This window comes from Schistocerca americana, chromosome 1 (genome assembly GCF_021461395.2).
Source record: "Schistocerca americana isolate TAMUIC-IGC-003095 chromosome 1, iqSchAmer2.1, whole genome shotgun sequence".
Taxonomy (NCBI): domain Eukaryota; kingdom Metazoa; phylum Arthropoda; class Insecta; order Orthoptera; family Acrididae; genus Schistocerca; species Schistocerca americana.
In genome coordinates this window covers 829773134-829792389 of record NC_060119.1, presented here as the reverse complement: position 1 = coordinate 829792389, position 19256 = coordinate 829773134, and positions in this window count along the sequence as shown.

Here is a 19256-nt window from a genome sequence, read left to right as displayed (position 1 = left end):
TTAGTCTCAGTGCATCAATAGATTGAGTTTCAAGATCACAATTTTTCCGATGATAGATGATCCAACGCGAAGTATTTCCCGACCGTTAAAGGAAGGTCGGATGGGAGTGCTACGGCTGCACAAAATCTTAACTGACCGACACGTGTTTGTAAATTTCCTGAGTTTCATGGCAAACAATCGCCAGACGCACTGCCGTTAGCGGCATCGTTACTCAGCGTAGCAAGCCGTACTCTCTGGCATAGTGGGAACTTGGTCGTGCGACACGTTCCAGTCAAAGTAGTGCGTGCTGCTATCTGAGGGGAGAAGCTTGCTGTTAATACAATTTAATTTATTGTTCATTACAAGGAGAAATCAGTGACAGTGCAGATGATGCGTAGGCAAAATGTTAAAGCTAAGCAAGTCGAAGTGCAGCTTACGGCAGAAAGGACACCATGCTGAAATGACCAGCCTTAGTTCAAGAGATGTCAACGGGATGAATACGACCCATTAAAATTACTGCAATCTAAGAAGTAGCACGAAAGTGTGGTGTGTGATATCTCAAGTTCGTACGCTGAACGAGGTGGGTTCGGCAATACCATATGATTTTCTTTTCTCTTTCTCCTTATTCTCGTTCTACTTTTACTTTTGATAACTAAAAATGACGGCCTTCAATGCTTTGGTAACAAAGTAGATGACAAAGGGATAAAATGCAATTGATTTCATACTTAGTACGCAGCAGCCACATAGAAATTTATTTGTTATGCGTCAGTTTATAATATTTAGAGTGATAGTCGTCAAAGAAACATTAGGAAGGTAAATTGTTTTCACACTATGAACATTGTATGAACGACACCTAGCCACAGTGGCATTTACTTTTTAGCAGATTGAACGGAAAACTTATGTCGTTAAGATCCTGCAATATTGGTTATTCATATATTACTTTCGCAGTCATAAATCTTTCTCCCTCTCTTTCTCTTTCTCTCTCTCTCTCTCTCTCTCTCTCTCTCTCTCTCTCTCTCTCTCTTTCTCCCTCCCCTCTCTTTTTGTTCGTTTAGTCCATTCCGTCCCTCCATTACAATTTTGCGAAATATGAGGGTTAAGAATTAAAGTGACCTATGTTTTATTTAGACGAAACCAGCACTCATACACAGTATTCTGTGAATAAATGCTGGAAGAATGACAGCGAGTACTGAAAAACAAAAGCAAAAGCAAAAGTCTCGGTCTACATTTACAATTATACCGGAATGTACGCTGCTACTGCACGCACTCCCTGTATCTCGAGTGCAAACACCACGGTACTGCCGTACTGGCCAGGTCTTCAGTTCTATTTGACCGGCGACACCTTGAAAATCAACACATAACACTCTGGGCTGTGATGAGTCCATGCTCGAGTTAACCACTGCCCGCAGACAGCTCATGACTGGTCGTGGACATTGGAACATTATTCTTTACAGAAAACTAAAGACACCTATTTAATGTACTCCCACGATGCAGCACGATTCACAGTCTGAACAACCCAACGAACATACAAGGAAAAGTTTCACAACAAGCATCTACCGAACTTAAGAAAAATGTCCCGTGGATAGAAAGTAACGATAAATTGGTTTCATCAAGGGAAGAGAGCTGCTTAAGGTTCTCAACAAAAATTGGTTCGCACAGTGGAATCTGAGGAGATGGTGTTGGACAGTGTGGCAGAGGATTCATCAATAAACTGTTGTTAACTTTTCCTTAAAAAGTACATTTCGAAGAATACACTATGAAGAGTAGAGATGAAGTAGTGGTGACGACCCTGTATTAAACTTTCAATTGCTGCTCATAATGAACGTTCCCACGTCCCGTTTGACTCAGGAAATCAGCAACGATTCTCTGTCAAATAGGAGACGATCTTATTTGTTGCCACCCCGTTTGAATGATGCTCCTTCCATGATATTAACTCGAGATACCCGCAAGAGGCTGTGGTTCCAACAGGATTGTTCACTTCTCCACTTCAGTATTAAAATACGTGAGCAATAAGGGCCGGCAGCGGTGGCCGAGCGGTTCTAGGCGTTTCAGCCGGAACCGCGCGACTGCTACGGTCGCAGGTTCGAATCTTGCCTCGGGCATGGATGTGTGTGATGTCTTTAGATTGGTTAGGTTTAAGTAGTTCTAAGTTCTATGGGACTGATGACCTCAGATGTTAAGTCCCATAGTGCTCAGAACCATTTGAACCTTTTTTTTTTTAGCAATAAGGCCAAATGACTTTGAATACACAGTTAAATTCTGTCAGTGGATGGGGCCTCTTCCTGCTGTGATGGTGTTTTCAATTGCTGCTCATAATGAACGTTACCACGTCCCGTTTGACTCAGGAAATCAGCAACGATTCTCTGTCAAATAGGAGGCGATCTTATTTGTTGCCACCCCGTTTGAATGATGCTCCTTCCATGATATTAACTCGAGATACCCGCAAGAGGCTGTGGTTCCAACAGGATTGTTCACTTCTCCACTTCAGTATTAAAATACGTGAGCATCTAAACAAGAACTACTCTGTCGTTGCGTTGGAGGAAGAGGTCCTGTCCGAATGTGAGCGTCGCAACTCACAGGTATGGTTCTGTTTCGTATCGGGCGTTTATGTAAGAAGTACTAGCAGAAACTAACGAGGAAATGATTGGTAGCATTCTAGTAGTCTGTCTCAGTGGGATAAAGACAAGGGAGACATCGGGAGATGGCGACAAAATTTTGTGATCTTTTGTAATACACGGATAAGAGTTCGCATGTTTGACGACTGATCGAAACCTGTTTACTTTGAATTTTGAATTCGATCATCTGTGGTTGTCTGAAAACCTGTCAAAATAAGACGGAGGAGTGGGCAGAGCTTCAATACAAGGACTTGTTGGGTCCGTAAACTGTTTTTGTAGTTGGAGGACTGAGCGATGACCAAAGTCATGACGATTCAGAAGACAATGGAAACACAGAATTAAAGACTCATAAAGTGTATTTATAGGTCATGCAGTCTCCTAAAGTTATCTCATGATTTCCTTTCGGAGGTGGGGACACCTGCATAAGAGAGGCTGAACAATAAGACTAACGTTCTGAGATGCGGGTAGTAAAATATTAGAGTTATCAATGTAGCACAGAATCTGAGAAGATAGATGGGCAGACTAGAGGCAGAACGAGTAGGGATTAATGAAGCTAAATGAAAAAGGAACTGACATTTCTGATTGAATTGTTATAGAGTGAGTTATTATTATTAAAACTTTAGCCTAGTTTATATGAGGTTTGAAACTATGTCTACACTATCCATCACAAACTGATTTTCATACTAAGCTGATGGTGATATAGAGAGAATACATTAAACGGATTTGATAAAATGTGTGAAAGAGAATGAAAATGTAGTCCTAGGTGATTGCAAAACTATCGCGGTAGAGGAAACAGAAAGTATATTTGCTACGAAATGATATGTGCATGGAGAAAAGACTGATAAGTAAGAGAACCTTCTAGAGTCTAGCGTAGGTTTCAATTGATATAGGGAAATTCTCTTCCAAAATCACGACAAAAGAACACTACTTGCAGAAGACCAGAAAACACGCGGAGATAGCATTTGAACTACATCGTTGTTAGACAAAAATTTAGAAAATATTCCAGATAGCAAATCATAACCACGTGCAGTCACAGAGCCAGATCACAACCTTACAGTGATGAACAGTAAACCTAAATTCAAGACGACAAAGATAAAGGAGTTTTCCTGACAGAAAGTCTATGACACAGTGATTAATGGCATAAATGTAAGAGTCGAGAGATGTTTAGCCGAAGCGGGATAAAATAATGAAGGAAATAATTAAAGCAGAACACCGTAGCTATATCGAAGGCGGAGACAAAGAGGCTATGGATGATCACGAAAAACTCTAGCTTACAGATGTAAGAAGAATCTAAGAAGTGACGTAGGAAGTTCAAGCTTGTAAAGACTGAAAAAGGTATGACTAAAGGAATTACCGGAGCAGTGTACAGCGAGATTAAATGTAGCTTCACGGAACTAAAGCGGAAAGCTGTCAACCTACGAAATGCACATGGAAAACCTGTATTAAATGGAGAACAAAGGACTGACCGAAGGCAGACTTATATTGCAGTCGTGAATGATGGAGAGGATTCCTCTAGAAGAAGCGTTATATAGAATGAAGAGGAAGTTTACGTGGAAGGAATGGGCGGTTCAGAATAGCGTCAGAGTCTGACAGAGCACATTGCGATATGAGATGTACCCAATAAACAGCAGTCGGTGATATACCTACGGAGTTACTAAAATCTGTAGGAAGTGTAGGAAATATAATATTACTTGATTTGGTGTGTAAAATCTATTAAATATGTGACTTAGCATTAGAGTTCCAGAAAAGCATTACTATCATTTTACTAAATAAGCCACGTGAGGATACAAGTGAAAACTACTGAGCGATAAGTCAGACAAATCACGCTTGTAAACCCTGACCACAATAATATACTGAAGAAAACAAAGAAAAATAGACATCATACTCGATGAAGATCAGTGTGTCTTTTGGAAGGGTAAAGTAACCAAGTGAGTATTGATACAACTGACATCATACTTAGTAATGACGACAGATAGAAAATCAGGATACTCTCCTAGAATTTATGGTCCTAGACTAAGTCTCAAACAATGTAAAATGTTGACAATGCTTAGATGACTGGAGTTAATGAAAAGTTGAATAACAAAAAATCCACAAAACTCAAGTAGAAGATCAAGTAAGATAAGTTCATGTTAAAATGGGTGTCAGGCACGCTGCAACTTTTCAACATAATTAATCAACTATAAGTCAAAGAAGAAATGTAGAAAGTGGAAGGAAATTTCGGAACCGAAATTAGTTGGTTAACTATACGTTCCATAGAAAATTTGAGCGATATCTTTTAAGTAAATAATGCTGAACGGATCAGTTTGAAGGATATGTATGTGTTGTGAATGTTAACGTTAATGAACACATTTTTAGTCCTATTCATGCAACTGCACTTAAAACATGTTTTGTGACACGCCGTCAGTTGTTAAATAACAATTCTTCTGTCTCTTCTGCTGATTTGTCTCTACTGGAATAACACTCGTTTCGTCTCCAAAAAGTGCCAACTCTGCCTGAAGAATGTTAAGTGGATGTTCTTATACATGAGTGAACTACAAGGAAACAGATACAGTTGGTAAGGTTGACAGACGACATAAACTTTCCCTGGAGGGGGTGTAAGGGTATTTAGAAGACCTGCTGAAAGGAATGGATAGCACACTTAGCGCACAATATCGCCTTTTTACAAGCGACGCAGAAGCGTATGAAGTGAAAGAATTCTGTGTAGGAAATAAGACAACACAAGTTGACCGAAGGAAAGACTATATTGTAAGTATATTAGCACACGTAGAGAAACTTTCTTCGAAGTAAATTACTGGTAATTACTGGTATCGCATGCTGAGGTTCCATAAAGCGTGTATCTTATGCACACCACAGTGCGAAAGTGAAACGATGAGGATCTGAAATCCTGAGAACAAACTGAATGCACTTGAAATGTGGCTGTATGTTAAACGTTCAGTGGAGAGGTCGGCTACAAAGTGAAGAACTAGTGAAAAGGATAGAGAAGGTAAGAAGTCGTTATAAACCTTTATTAGAAGTAGGACAGGTCAGTGGGACATCTGCATCTGCATGCAGCACTGGTAATGGAGATAAATGTGGAGGGGTGGAAACCGCAGAGCCGGACCAAGGGCTTGTCTATAGTCAGGAGGTTCATATGGACATAGTTCGCAAGAGTAGTGCGGAGAGGAAGAGGCTTGCACTGAACAGAGCAACGTGGGAAGTTGCATAAAAGAAGCCTTCGGGCAGGAGGCCTCAACAACGGCATCAAAATCTATAACAATTTTTTTATCTCGTAGGCTGCACGTATTCCAGAGATAGTTGTGGGAGTTACGCTGCATTTAATTTTTCTTAATTCATCTTTCACGTTCGTCACAACTGAATCTAGACCCGTTGGGGCTATCCTTACTGTTAGGTGGCAGTAAGTAAATGTTTGTGTATTTGGACTGTGGTAAATCGAATAGTAATTCAGTATTTATTGTAGAACCGCAAATGAAATGTCTACCACGTAAAGATAACATAGTGGGCATGATAGCTGATACTCGTAAATCACACGAACGTCAGGTACTTTTTTGCTCGTATCGGATGTACAAGCAAGCTGACACCCTGTGCGGCTTGCCACCCGACAAACGTTAATGGCGATAAATTGCGCAGCTGCACCGTGCATCGTCTGCGCGAATGTCGATACCGTGCGGTGTTTCCCACCGAGATATGGAGCAGAGGTTGACTGGATATTTTATCGCTGTGACTATCAATAACGCAAATTATAACAGACTGCTTTGTCAATTTTGGGACCGTTACCTGATAAGTGTAATAAGCTGGAACAATTCACAACTGTGATTGGCTCAGACGTAACAACATTGCGGGCGTAAAGACTTTGTTCAACGTGTATTATTTATCGTCTGTTACATAATTTTGAAGAGCAGATAAAAATACATTACTTGTAAGTCGAATGAAAGGAAATATGCAATGAAGAGAAACTAACTCTGTTGCTACGTTGTTTTAAAACTCTAACCACGACTTTTTTTTGTAATGGACAGAAATCACTGCAAGTAGTAAGTCTGGATTTTGAGTTTCAAGCAGGTGCAAGTTGCAATAAATACTTACCCACTCTAGCCAAAAACACCTTATATGCTTAAGTACATGCCAAATTCTTTTATTCAATCGAAATTAAGGCAATTGGGACAAAATACTTGTAGTAACTGTTATCATTTATTTCTTGTGTATGACGTATACTCCCCGAAAACAGTTGAGAGTACAACTGGTTAACGCTTAATGCACAAGTACCGGAAAGCCTGCATTGATTCTCATTGTGATTCTTTGTTCTCAATGGCCCTGTATTTGAAATGCTATCTATAACAGTAAAGTGTTAGTACGAACTCAGACACGTGGGCTTCGTTTAGAACTAAATTGCGGCAACACATTTTCGTTTTTGTTGACATACCATATTGGTTGTCCAAGAACGCTAACACCTGTTTTCTTCCACAATATCCTTGTTCTGATTACGTGTATTCGGTTTCCAGTTTTCTACTCTATCTTACATTTTTTGCATTTTATTGGAATTTAACTTGAAGATTTTGAAATTAGAAGCACAGGGAATCAAAGGATAGTTCATAAATGACACAAATTAGGCAGATAACGGCCGCTAAACACGTAGCAGGTGGATACCAAGGTCGATACTAAGTTGATGGGCGGAAACACAGGAGAGTCCGAATGTTACGACTGCAAGTAGCGTCAGATAAATCAGCACCTGTCAACAAAAGCAAAATCGTCTTAAACAACAACCGAATTAAATCAAGTTCCTGCTACGGTCACAGGTTCGAATCCTGCCTCGGGCATGGATGTGTGTAATGTTCTTAGGTTAGTTAGGTTTAAGTAGTTCTAAGTTCTAGGGCACTGATGACCTCTGATGTTAAGTCCCGTAGTGCTCAGTGCCATTTGAAGCCAAATCAAGTTCAAAATAAAATACTACTTGCAGAAAAGCGAAGTAACAGCAATATTTCACGAATCTCTTTAACAAGCTCTTCAAAGACGAGATACGGTCTGCAAATCAGGAAATTTATTTCCCGTAGCGGGCCAACCGCTGCCCCCATGTGACGTATTTTCCGCGATCTCTGGAGACGAAAGGCCAACCATATGAAGGACAAGTAACATCGCAACCATTCTCTATGATGTTAGAGAGGCGCAGTATTACATCTCTCAACGTTTAAAACCGCCCAATGGGAGGGTGGTGGTACCTGCGGTTGAAATGGGACCGATGAAGCAGAACAGACGGGGGTGGGGCGAAACATCCTTGATAATGGCTCAATAACATTTTGTGCCGAAGGCAGGGAGTCATGAAGTTTCTTTCCGGGCTGGAATGGGACATACAAAGCTGTAACCAACAGCTCGATTCCCATGGGCTCCTCACGGCTGTATTCCAGCAAATATTTTCAAAAGCTTTCTTTACGTCTACAAATTTTGTAAAGGTAGGTTCGCCCTTCTTCGGTTTCGCCAATGCGGTGATAAGAAAATGAGCCGTGACAAGATGTCACTCAGCCACGGCTCTTTAAAATCTGCGCTACCGGTGCGGCGTGGAACGCGAGTAACGCAGTGGCGGCTTCCGGAGAAGAGGAAGCAGAAGTGGAGCCTTGTGTTGGAGAGTGAGCAAGCAACAAGCAGCGGGCAGATACCAATAGACGAATCGACCGTTCGACCATTGAATTTGACTGCACGCCGTTGCTGCCGCGAAGGGACAGCTTTAAGTGGAAAGAGGGGAGTGGCATGTCCCGAACCCCCTCGCAGATACAATCCACAGAGCGCTGTTCCCAGAATAACTTGCACAGCCAGGTCGCTGTACTCAGCATTTATGATCCGCAATCCATCTTTCCCTCTGTTCTCCGTCGCATCCACTACGGTGCCATTTGTAGTACAAGGGAACTCCGAGATCATGACCCAAAATATGAATATTAATCTGACTGATACTGTTAAAGTGAGAGAGTGGCTTGCCACCTCTCAATTTTATTACCAAAACGTTTAATAGGTAACAAAAGAAAAAAATCGCACGTGAACCTACATCTTTTACCTAATTTTCTAAATAGTCCCTATGTTCACAACATATTTCTCCCATCATGGTTTCCTGTTCGTAGAAGTTAACTTGGTTGGATTATAGTCATCTGTGGACTGCTGATTTCACTTCCGCACCTATCGCAAAGAGTTGTTCGGCCTGGAATATCTTCATGAGACCAGTCAGATGAAACTCCGACTGTGGAAGGTTAGGAATCTTTGGTGTATGCTGGAGTAATTCCCACCCAAATTTGGAGATTTTCTCACAAACAGGAGCAGCGATATAGGAGCGTACATTGTCATGAAGAGGTTTGACACCATCAGCATTAATATTGTGAAGTTTGTCCTGCTAGGCACGACGCAACTAACCAAAGTTTTAATGTAGGCTGTAGCATTCACAGTGTATAACACTACTGTACTATTGGGGTTCGCGTGCGTGTGTTAAATTGTTCCCAAATAACGGAACTTACAAACTTATCACAGAGAAGCCAAGTATAACAATACTGCTCCAATTTGAGTAAATATGACTTAAACGCACAGTATGTGTTACCCTCTTGGAGGATTTTTAGAAGTTTGACCGTGTGTTACCTAACAAACAGAAGGAATCGAACATTAAGTTCATAATAGTAGCAGTTGGTAGACAACAGAAAGACTAAAATTTTGTAAGAAATTACTGTAATAGAGTTCCTGTAAATGAAATATAAAACAGTCCCCAGCCTAATTAGGCATAATAATGTGAAAACATTATTTTCAATGGATTTGCATACACTCTTGCAAAAGTGACTTTCATAGATTCTTTCTCAGAAAATGCAAAGAACGCCTACAATAACCAGACGAACTACACAGTGGGTAGCAATAGTTATCAACAGCATAGTTAAGCAATCACAGAAATAGGAAAGAGACTTTATCCCTGTTAACCACAATTTCCACCTCTACCTTTCATTAATTTGGCACACGAATTATTCGCTAAGGCATACACAAGACTAAGTGGCATCTGGTAAGACTTAAAGTTTGACTAACACGCATATACACATCACAAATGGAATAAGATGACACTGTACACATATCTTTCATGTGTACTCCTTCAAATAACCACTTCTGGTTTCTTTAGCTACAAAATAACTATTCAGTTTGTTTTTTTCCTTATATAACAGATTGTAAATTGTAAAAGGGGGGGGGGGGGTGGGCCCACAAACTATCCCTTCTTTATACATGCAAACTTTCATAAATATTTTGAATTATGATGACAACAATTACACCCGAAGCCATTCCACCTCAAATCAGATACTGGATGCCTCGCTCGTAACTTGCACTGTTGACTGGTCGGCTGTTGGCTACTGACTGCCTACAGTGCTCTCTCGCTTCCCACCCAGATTAAGTGCCAATTTCACCTTTAGCTCGCGCCACACCATTTCCGTAGCGGAGGGGAATCACTACGTCTTTTACATTATACAATACAAAATCCCTAAGTATGAACCATTTATTACATTGCAGCTTTTCATACATTAACAAACATGTTTAATAAAAGTCCATTATCTAAACACACTATTACATCATAAAGTACCACCTCCCTCCAATGATCCAAAGAACTTAACTAGTAACGAGTAAACACTTCTCAAATAAAGTTGCACTATACCGATTGCTCACAATCGATTGTGGTGTTACAAGTGGTTCCCTGTTCAGCTAAGTTCACCAAAAATACACCATGCATATCCCAGAATATTGTCCAATGCACTTTCCTAGCAGACTGAGTCACGCAGAAATTTTTTCGTACTATGGAACAACCATGTTTTCGCTCCACAGAGGCCTGCTTTGTTTCGGGCGTGTCGTGGTACGCCCAAAACTCATCACCAGTGACGATTCCTTTCAGAAGGTCACGCCCTTCTGCAGCGTCACGCGTTAAGTGATCCAAGCTTATCATCCGTTGGCCCTTGTGGTTGTCTGTCGGATTTTTAGGCATCCAGCTAGCACTACCTTTACGAAATTTCAGCGTGCCATCGTACACCACACCACATTAAATGTTTAACTTCTGTGATAAGGTTCGCAGTTTCACATGCCTGTCGTTCATAATTGCTGCCTAAATGGCTCCGACATACTGCGGGAGTGCAGCTGTTACTGGCCGTCCTGAGCATGGCGAAACATTAAGGTTCACACACGGCCCTATTGGAAGAATTCACACCACCTGGAGACACATAGTTGTCCCGCTACATCCCACGCATGTCCTTGTGGATTTCACTTGATTTGTACCCTTTGCCATTAAAATATAGCTGCTCTTCACAAGATGATACGTGCACGATATTTGTTTGTTAGTTCAGACTTCTCTCACTACAGCTGTACATGAAAACAAAATACCCTCTCCAGCGCGAACTTCAAACTACATAGTCGTGAGATTTCAGCATTTCAGCTGCAATACTAGGGCAAAAATAACTTATTCTGTGTTACTTTCCGTCCATCCTCATATACTTTTATGTAGGTTGCTGTATGTACTGTTTGTAATTCAGCCTCATCAGTATACATTATATTACCAGTATTTTCTGTATGACTTCTGTTTGCATCCCTGAATTCCTTATATACTCATTATTGTTTAAAAACCTAAGGTAGCTATTGGATTGACAACTTTCAGTTTGACATCATTTGAATTTCATTTATGTTCCTGTGACCAACCGCTCCTTATTTAATGTGTATTTCTTATTAAGATTTGAAGTAGAAATTACCCCTCTCAATAGCCCTTTTAGTGTCCGATAAAAATTACTGAGAAATTGTGAGCATTTTAATGAGCCATTGGATGAAATGAACTAATTTTTTACAGTACACTTAGTTTTAATCAAAACCTGCACTGCTGTTTTGTGTAGGAAATTTCCCAATGTAAGTCATTTTTACACTATTTCTTGGACAATTTGTCTCTTTTTATTTTTCTATTCACCTGCTGCATAGCTAATTCGTTATTTCACGCTGTACTAGTTCTTCGTAGATTAAAACTGAAGAAATTGCAAAAAGGTGGGAATTTAAGGAGATGGGGCCTGGATACACTGACAGAACCAGAGGTTGTAGAGAGTTTCAGGGAGAGCATTAAGGAACGATTGACAAGAATGGGGGAAAGAAATACACTAGAAGAAGAATGGATAGCTTTGAGAGACGAAATAGTGAAGGCAGTAGAGGATCAAGTAGGTAAAAAGGCGAGGGCTAGCAGAAATCCTTGGGTAACAGAAGACATGCTGCATTTAACTGATGAAAGGAGAAAATATAAAAATGCAGTAAATGAAGCAGGAAAAAATAATACAAACATCTCAAAAATGAGATCGAAAGCAAGTGCAAAATGGCTAAGCATGGATGGCTAGAAGACAAACGTAAGGGTGTAGAGGTATATATCAGTAAGGGGTAAGATAGATACTGCCTAAAGGAAAATTAAAGAGACCTTTGGAAAAAAGAGAACTACTTGTATGAATATTAAGAGCTCAGATGGAAAAACCAGTTCTAAGCAAAGAAGGGAAAGCAGAAAGGTTGAAGAAGTATATAGAGGGTCTATACAAGGACTATGTACTTGAGGACACTATTATGGAAATGGAAAAGGATGTAGATGAAGATGAAATGGGAGATACGATACCGCGTGAAGAGTTTGACAGAGCACAGAAAGACCTAAGTCGAAACAAGGCCCCGGGAGTAAACAGCATTCCATTAGAACAACTGATAGCCTTGGGAGAGCTAGCCCTGACAAAACTCTACCATCTGGTGAGCAAGATGTATGAGACAGGCGAAATACCCTCAGACTTCAAGAAGAATATAATAATTCCAATCCCAAAGAAAGCATTTGTTGACAGATGTGAACATTATCGAACTATCAGTTAATAAGTCACAGCTGCAAAAAACTAACAGAAATTCTTTACAGACGAATGGAAAAACTGGTAGAAGCTGACCTCAGGGAAGATCAGTTTGGATTCCGTAGAAATGTTGGAGCACGTGTGGCAAAACTGACTCTACTACGTATCTTAGAAGATAGATAAGGGAAGGCAAACCTACGTTTCTAGCATTTGTAAACTTAGAGAAAGCTTTTGACAATGTTGGCTGGAATACTCTCTTTCAAATTCTGAAGGTGGCAGGGATAAAATACAGGGAGCGAAAGGCTATTTACAATTTGCACGGAAACCAGATGCCAGTTATAAGAGTCGAGGGACATGAAAGGGAAGCAGTGGTTGGGAGGGGAGTGAGACAGGGTTGTAGCCTCTCCCAGATGCTATTCAAACTGTATACTGAGCAAGCAGTAAAAGAAACAAAGGAAAAGTTCGGAGTGGTTATTAAAATCCATGGAGAACGAATAAAAATTTTGAGGTTCGCCGATGACATTGTAATTCTGTCAGAGACAGCAAAGGGCTTGGGAGAGCAGTTGAACGCAATGGATAGTGTGTTGAAAGGAGGATTTAAGATGAACATTAACAAAAGCAAAATGAGGATAATAGAATGTAGTCGAATTAAATGCTGAGGGAACTAGGTTAGGAAATGAGACACTTAAAGTAATAAATGAGTTTTGCTATTTGGGGAGCTATTTGGGGAGCAAAATAACTGATGATGGTCGATGTAGAGAGGACATAAACTGTAGACTGGCAATGGGAAGGAAAGCTTTTTTGAAGGAGAGAAATTTGTTAACATCGAGTATAGATTTAAGTGTCAGAAAGTCGTTTCTTAAAGTATTTGTATGTAGTGTAGCCATGTATGGAAGTGAAACGTGGACGATAAATAGTTTAGATAAGAAGAGAAACGAAGCTTTCTAAATGTGGTGCTACAGAAGAATGCTGAAGATTAGATGGGTAGATCACATAACTAATGAGGAGGTACTGAACAGAATTGGGGAGAAGAGAAATTTGTGGGACAACGTGACTAGAAGAAGGGATCGGTTGGTAGGACATGTTCTGAGGTCTCAAGATATTACTAATTTAGTATTGGAGGGCATCGTGGAGAATAAAAATCGTAGAGGGAGACCAAGAGATGAATACACTAGGTAGATTCAGAAGGATGCAGGTTGTAGTAGGTACTGGGAGATGAAGCATCTTGTACAAGATATAGTAGCATGGAGAGCTGCATCAAACCAACCTTGTCTGAATACCATAATAACAACAACAATAACAACACTAACACACTTACAATTATACTGTATATGTGAGCAATTAAATATTAAGATCTTTTTTTAATAAAACAAAAATGATTTTAGCAGGGAGCGTGAACCACTCTTAGTTCAAACCAGTCCTCCACTCCCTCTAGGTGTGTATGCTGGCAGCAGCGCCGCCACTGAATTATTCGCCGTCCATGGCACACCGGTGATGCGGAATTTAAAGGACCACAGCTGCGTGACGTCATGTGACGGCGTTTTTTTTTTTTTTTTTTTTTTTTTTTTGGTTTTTCTTATCAGTCTAGTTTGATGCGACCCGCCACGAGTTCCATTCCTATGCTAACCACTTCATCTCAGAGTAGCACTTGCAATTATTTGCTTGACGTATTCCAATCTCTGTCTTCCTCTACAGTTTTTGCCCTCTACAGCTTCCTCTAGTACCATGGAAGTCATTCCCTCATGTCTTAGCAGATGTCCTATCATCCTGTCCCTTCTCCTTATCAGTGTTTTCCACATATTCCTTTCCTCTCTGATTCTGCGTAGAACCTCCTCATTCCTCACCTTATCATTCCACCTAATTTTCAACATTCGTCTATAGCACCACATCTCAAATGCTTCGAATCTCTTCTGTTCCGGTTTTCCCACAGACCATGTTTCACTACCATACACTGCTGTACTCCAGACGTACATCCTCAGAAATTTCTTCCTCAAATTAAGGCCGGTATTTGATATTAGTAGACTTCTCTTGGCCAGAAATGCCTTTCTTGCCATAGCGAGTCTGCTTTTGATGTCCTCCTTCCTCCGTCCGTCATTGGTTATTTTACTACCTAGGTAGCAGAATTCCTTAACTTCATTGACTTCGTGACCATCAATCCTGATGTTAAGTTTCCCGTTGTTCTCATTTCTACTACTTCTCATTACCTTCGTCTTTCTCCGATTTACTCTCAAACCATACTGTATACTCATTAGACAGTTCATTCCATTCAGCAGATCATTTAATTCTTCTTCACTTTCACTTAGGATAGCAATATCATCAGCGAATCGTATCATTGATATCCTTTCAATTTGTATTTTAATTCCACTCCTGAACCTTTCTTTTATTTCCATCATTGCTTCCTCGATGTACAGATTGAAGAGTAGGGGTGAAAGGCTACAGCCTTGTCTTACACCCTTCTTAATACGAGCACTTCGTTCTTGATCGTCCACTCTTATTATTCCGTCTTGGTTGTTGTACATATTGTGTATGACCCGTCTCTCCCTATAGCTTACCCCTTTTTTTCCAGAATCTCGAACAGCTTGCACCATTTTATATTGTCGAACGCTTTTTCCAGGTCGACAAATCCTATGAACGTGTCTTGATTTTTCTTTAGCCTTGCTTCCATTATTAGCCGTAACGTCAGCATTACCTCTCTCGTCCCTTTACTTTTCCTAAAGCCAAACTGATCGTCACCTAGCGCATTCTCAATTTTCTTTTCCATTCTTCTGTATATTATTCTTGTAAGCAGCTTCGATGCATGAGCTGTTAAGCTGATTGTGCGATAATTCTCGCACTTGTCAGCTCTTGCCGTCTTCGGAATTGTGTGGATGATGCTTTTCCAAAAGCCAGATGGTATGTCGCCAGACTCATATATTCTACACACCAACGTGAATAGTCGTTTTGTTGCCACTTCCCCCAATGATTTTAGAAATTCTGATGGAATGTTATCTATTCCTTCTGCCTTATTTGACCGTAAGTCCTCCAAAGCTCTTTTAAATTCCGATTCTAATACCGGATCCCATATCTCTTCTAAATCGACTCCTGTTTCTTCTTCTATCACATCAGACAAATCTTCACCCTCATAGAGGCTTTCAATGTATTCTTTCCACCTATCTGCTCTCTCCTCTGCATTTAACAGTGGAATTCCCGTTGCATTCTTAATGTTACCACCGTTGCTTTTAATGTCACCAAAGGTTGTTTTGACTTTCCTGTATGCTGAGTCTGTCCTTCCGACAATCATATCTTTTTCGATGTCTTCACATTTTTCCTGCAGCCATTTCGTCTTAGCTTCCCTGCACTTCCTAATTATTTCATTCCGCAGCGACTTGTATTTCTGTATTCCTGATTTTCCCGGAACATGTTTGTACTTCCTCCTCTCATCAATCAACTGAAGTATTTCTTCTGTTACCCATGGTTTCTTCGCAGCTACCTTCTTTGTACCTATGTTTTCCTTCCCAACTTCTGTGATGGCCCTTTTTAGAGATGTCCATTCCTCTTCAACTGTACTGCGTACTGCGCTATTCCTTATTGCTGTATATATAGCGTTAGAGAACTTCAAACGTATCTCGTCATTCCTTAGTACTTCCCTATCCCACTTCTTTGCGTATTGATTCTTCCTGACTAATGTCTTGAACTTCAGCCTACTCTTCATCACTACTATATTGTGATCTGACTCTATATCTGCTCCTGGGTACGCCTTACAATCCAGTACCTGATTTCGGAATCTCTGTCTGACCATGATGTAATCTAATTGAAATCTTCCCGTATCTCCCGGCCTTTTCCAAGTATACCTCCTCCTCTTGTGATTCTTGAACAGGGTATTCGCTATTACTAGCTGAAACTTGTTACAGAACTCAATTAGTCTTTCTCCTCTTTCATTCCTTGTCCCAAGCCCATGTTCTCCTGTAACCTTTTCTTCTACTCCTTCCCCTACAACTGCATTCCAGTCGCCCATGACTATTAGATTTTCGTCGCCCTTTACATACTGCATTACCCTTTCAATATCCTCATACACTTTCTCTATCTGTTCATCTTCAGCTTGCGACGTCGGCATGTATACCTGAACTATCGTTGTCGGTGTTGGTCTGCTGTCGATTCTGATTAGAACAACCCGGTCACTAAACTGTTCACAGTAACACACCCTCTGCCCTATCTTCCTATTCATAACGATTCCTACACCTGTTATACCTGGTTAGCACACTGGACTCGCATTCGGGAGGACGACGGTTCAACCCCGTCTCCAGCCACCCTGATTTAGGTTTTCCGTGATTTCCTTAAATCGTTTCAGGCAAATGCCGGGATGGTTTCTTTGAAAGAGCACGGCCGATTTCCTTCCCAATCCTTCCCTAACCCGAGTTTGCGCTCCGTCTCTAATGAACTCGTTGTCGACGGGACGTTAAACACTAACCACCACCACCACCTGTTATACCATTTTTTGCTGCTGTTGATATTACCCGATACTCATCTGACCAGAAATCCTTGTCTTCCTTCCACTTCACTTCACTGACCCCTACTATATCTAGATTGAGCCTTTGCATTTCCCTTTTCAGATTTTCTAGTTTCCCTACCACGTTCAAGCTTCTGACATTCCACGCCCCGACTCGTAGAACGTTATCCTTTCGTAGATTATTCAATATTGTTCTCATGGTAACCTCTCCCTTGGCAGTCCCCTCCCGGAGATCCGAATGGGGGACTATTCCGGAATCTTTTGCCAATGGAGAGATCACCATGACACTTCTTCAATAACAGGCCACATGTCGTGTGGATACACGTAACGTGTCTTTAATGCAGTGGTTTCCATTGCCTTCTGCATCATCATGTCGTTGATCATTGCTGATTCTTCCGCCTTTAGGGGCAATTTCCCACCCCTAGGACAAGAGAGTGCCCTGAACCTCTATCCGCTCCTCCGCCCTCTTTGACAAGGCCGTTGGCAGAATGAGGCTGACTTCTTAGGCCGGAAGTCTTCGGTCGCCAATGCTGATTATTTATCAAAATTTAGGCAGTGGCGGGGATCGAACCCGGGACCGAAGACGTTTTAGATTATGAATCAAAGATGCTACCCCTAGACCACGGGTACAGCCTAGAAACTGAATGCAAGTTTGAATTGGACATGAATCTGTCCTTCTCAAAGTAATATGAGTGAGATAGGAAAGGCACAGAAAACGGAGACCTTTGAGGCCTAACGGGTATGTGAACAATGCTGTTGCCGAACTCCTATCCAGTGAAGTAATCACCTAGCTTGGTGTATGACAGTCTACTAAGGGCTTCTACATATAATCAGGTGGACAGTTTTCAGCGTCAATAGAGCAGCTGTCTACAGTGGTCGGTGTTGAGCAAACAAGGAGCCAACTTTGGTAACCAGCAGCGATAAATCACGTTGTTGGTAGGGTTGTAGGAGATGGGGATAGGAATGAATCCTGGGAGGATTGCGGGATTGGGAAGGGGGGGGGGGGGCAGCTGGGAGTCGCCTTAACGCAGTTAGGTGGCGTCGCTTCATTACTCATGCCGAGCCGCTAACGAGGCCGCGCAAGCCTTTCATCTCATTACGCGCTGCGCTGTGGTGTGCGGGTCGGCCGCAAGGTAAGGCGGCGGCCGCTCAGGTTACGGTCCCACACGGGCCGAGAGACGGCGCGCAGAGCCGGCCGCCTTGTTGACATCGGCTGTCCTAAGGGTGCACAACGGAACACTGCCGAGCCAGCTCCAGCCAGCAGATGATACAACGTACGGCGAAATCCTCGTGCTTTGTTCGGTACATGGCAACTGCCGCATTTTCATGTGTTCTTGAAGCTCAAACAGCAATACTCTGTTGTGCTTGTGTAGTAGGTGCTACATCTTCTCATGCAAAGCCTTTCCACAGCGAGGAAACGGTCACAGTCGTGTCGCGTCGGTAACGTCGCAGCGCGTCTGGCGAGCGTGTTGACGTGTGTCAGTGTGATCTGTTACCGAGCTCGCTCACAAAAAAGGATTGCTTGAAGCTTCGTAAGGAAGGGAGGAAGATTAGAGTTTGACGTTCCGTCGACAGCGAAGTAATTAGAGACGGAGAACAAGTTCGGTGTACGAAGGGATGCAGAAGCAAAGCGGCTTTGCCATTTTCAAAGGAACCATCCCAGCATTTGCCTGGAGCGTTTTAGGAAAATCACGGGTAAGCTATATCTGGGTGGCCGGACACAGATTGGGATCGTCATGCTCTCGATGTCAGTCCAGTTTGCTAACCACTGTGCCACTTCGCGTGGTGCGTAAAGTTTCAGTTTTCTCATTGAACACGTTGGCGCTTCCCTGTAACCGCTGGCGAAGAGGAAGTACCCTACGTGATCAAAAGTATTTTCACGCTTGGCTGAAAATGACTGCCCGCATCTCGTGGTCGTGCGGTAGCGTTCTCGCTTCCCACGCCCGGGTTCCCGGGTTCGATTCCCGGCGGGGTCAGGGATTTTCTCTGCCTCGTGATGGCTGGGTGTTGTGTGCTGTCCTTAGGTTAGTTAGGTTTAAGTAGTTCTAAGTTCTAGGGGACTTATGACCACAGCAGTTGAGTCCCATAGTGCTCAGAGCCATTTGAACCATTTTTTTTGAAAATGACTTACAAGTTCGTGGCGCCCTCCATCGGTAATGCTGGAATTCAATATGGTGTTGGCCCACCCTTAGCCTTGATGACAGCTTCCACTCTCGCAGGAATACGTTCAGTCAGGTGCTGGAAGGTTTCTTGGGGAATGGCAGCTAGTGGTGTACATGTTCCGTTTTTAACCCGCCCATGCTTGCCCGGTGGCCAGGCGGGCAGGCCGCCGCGCGTTGT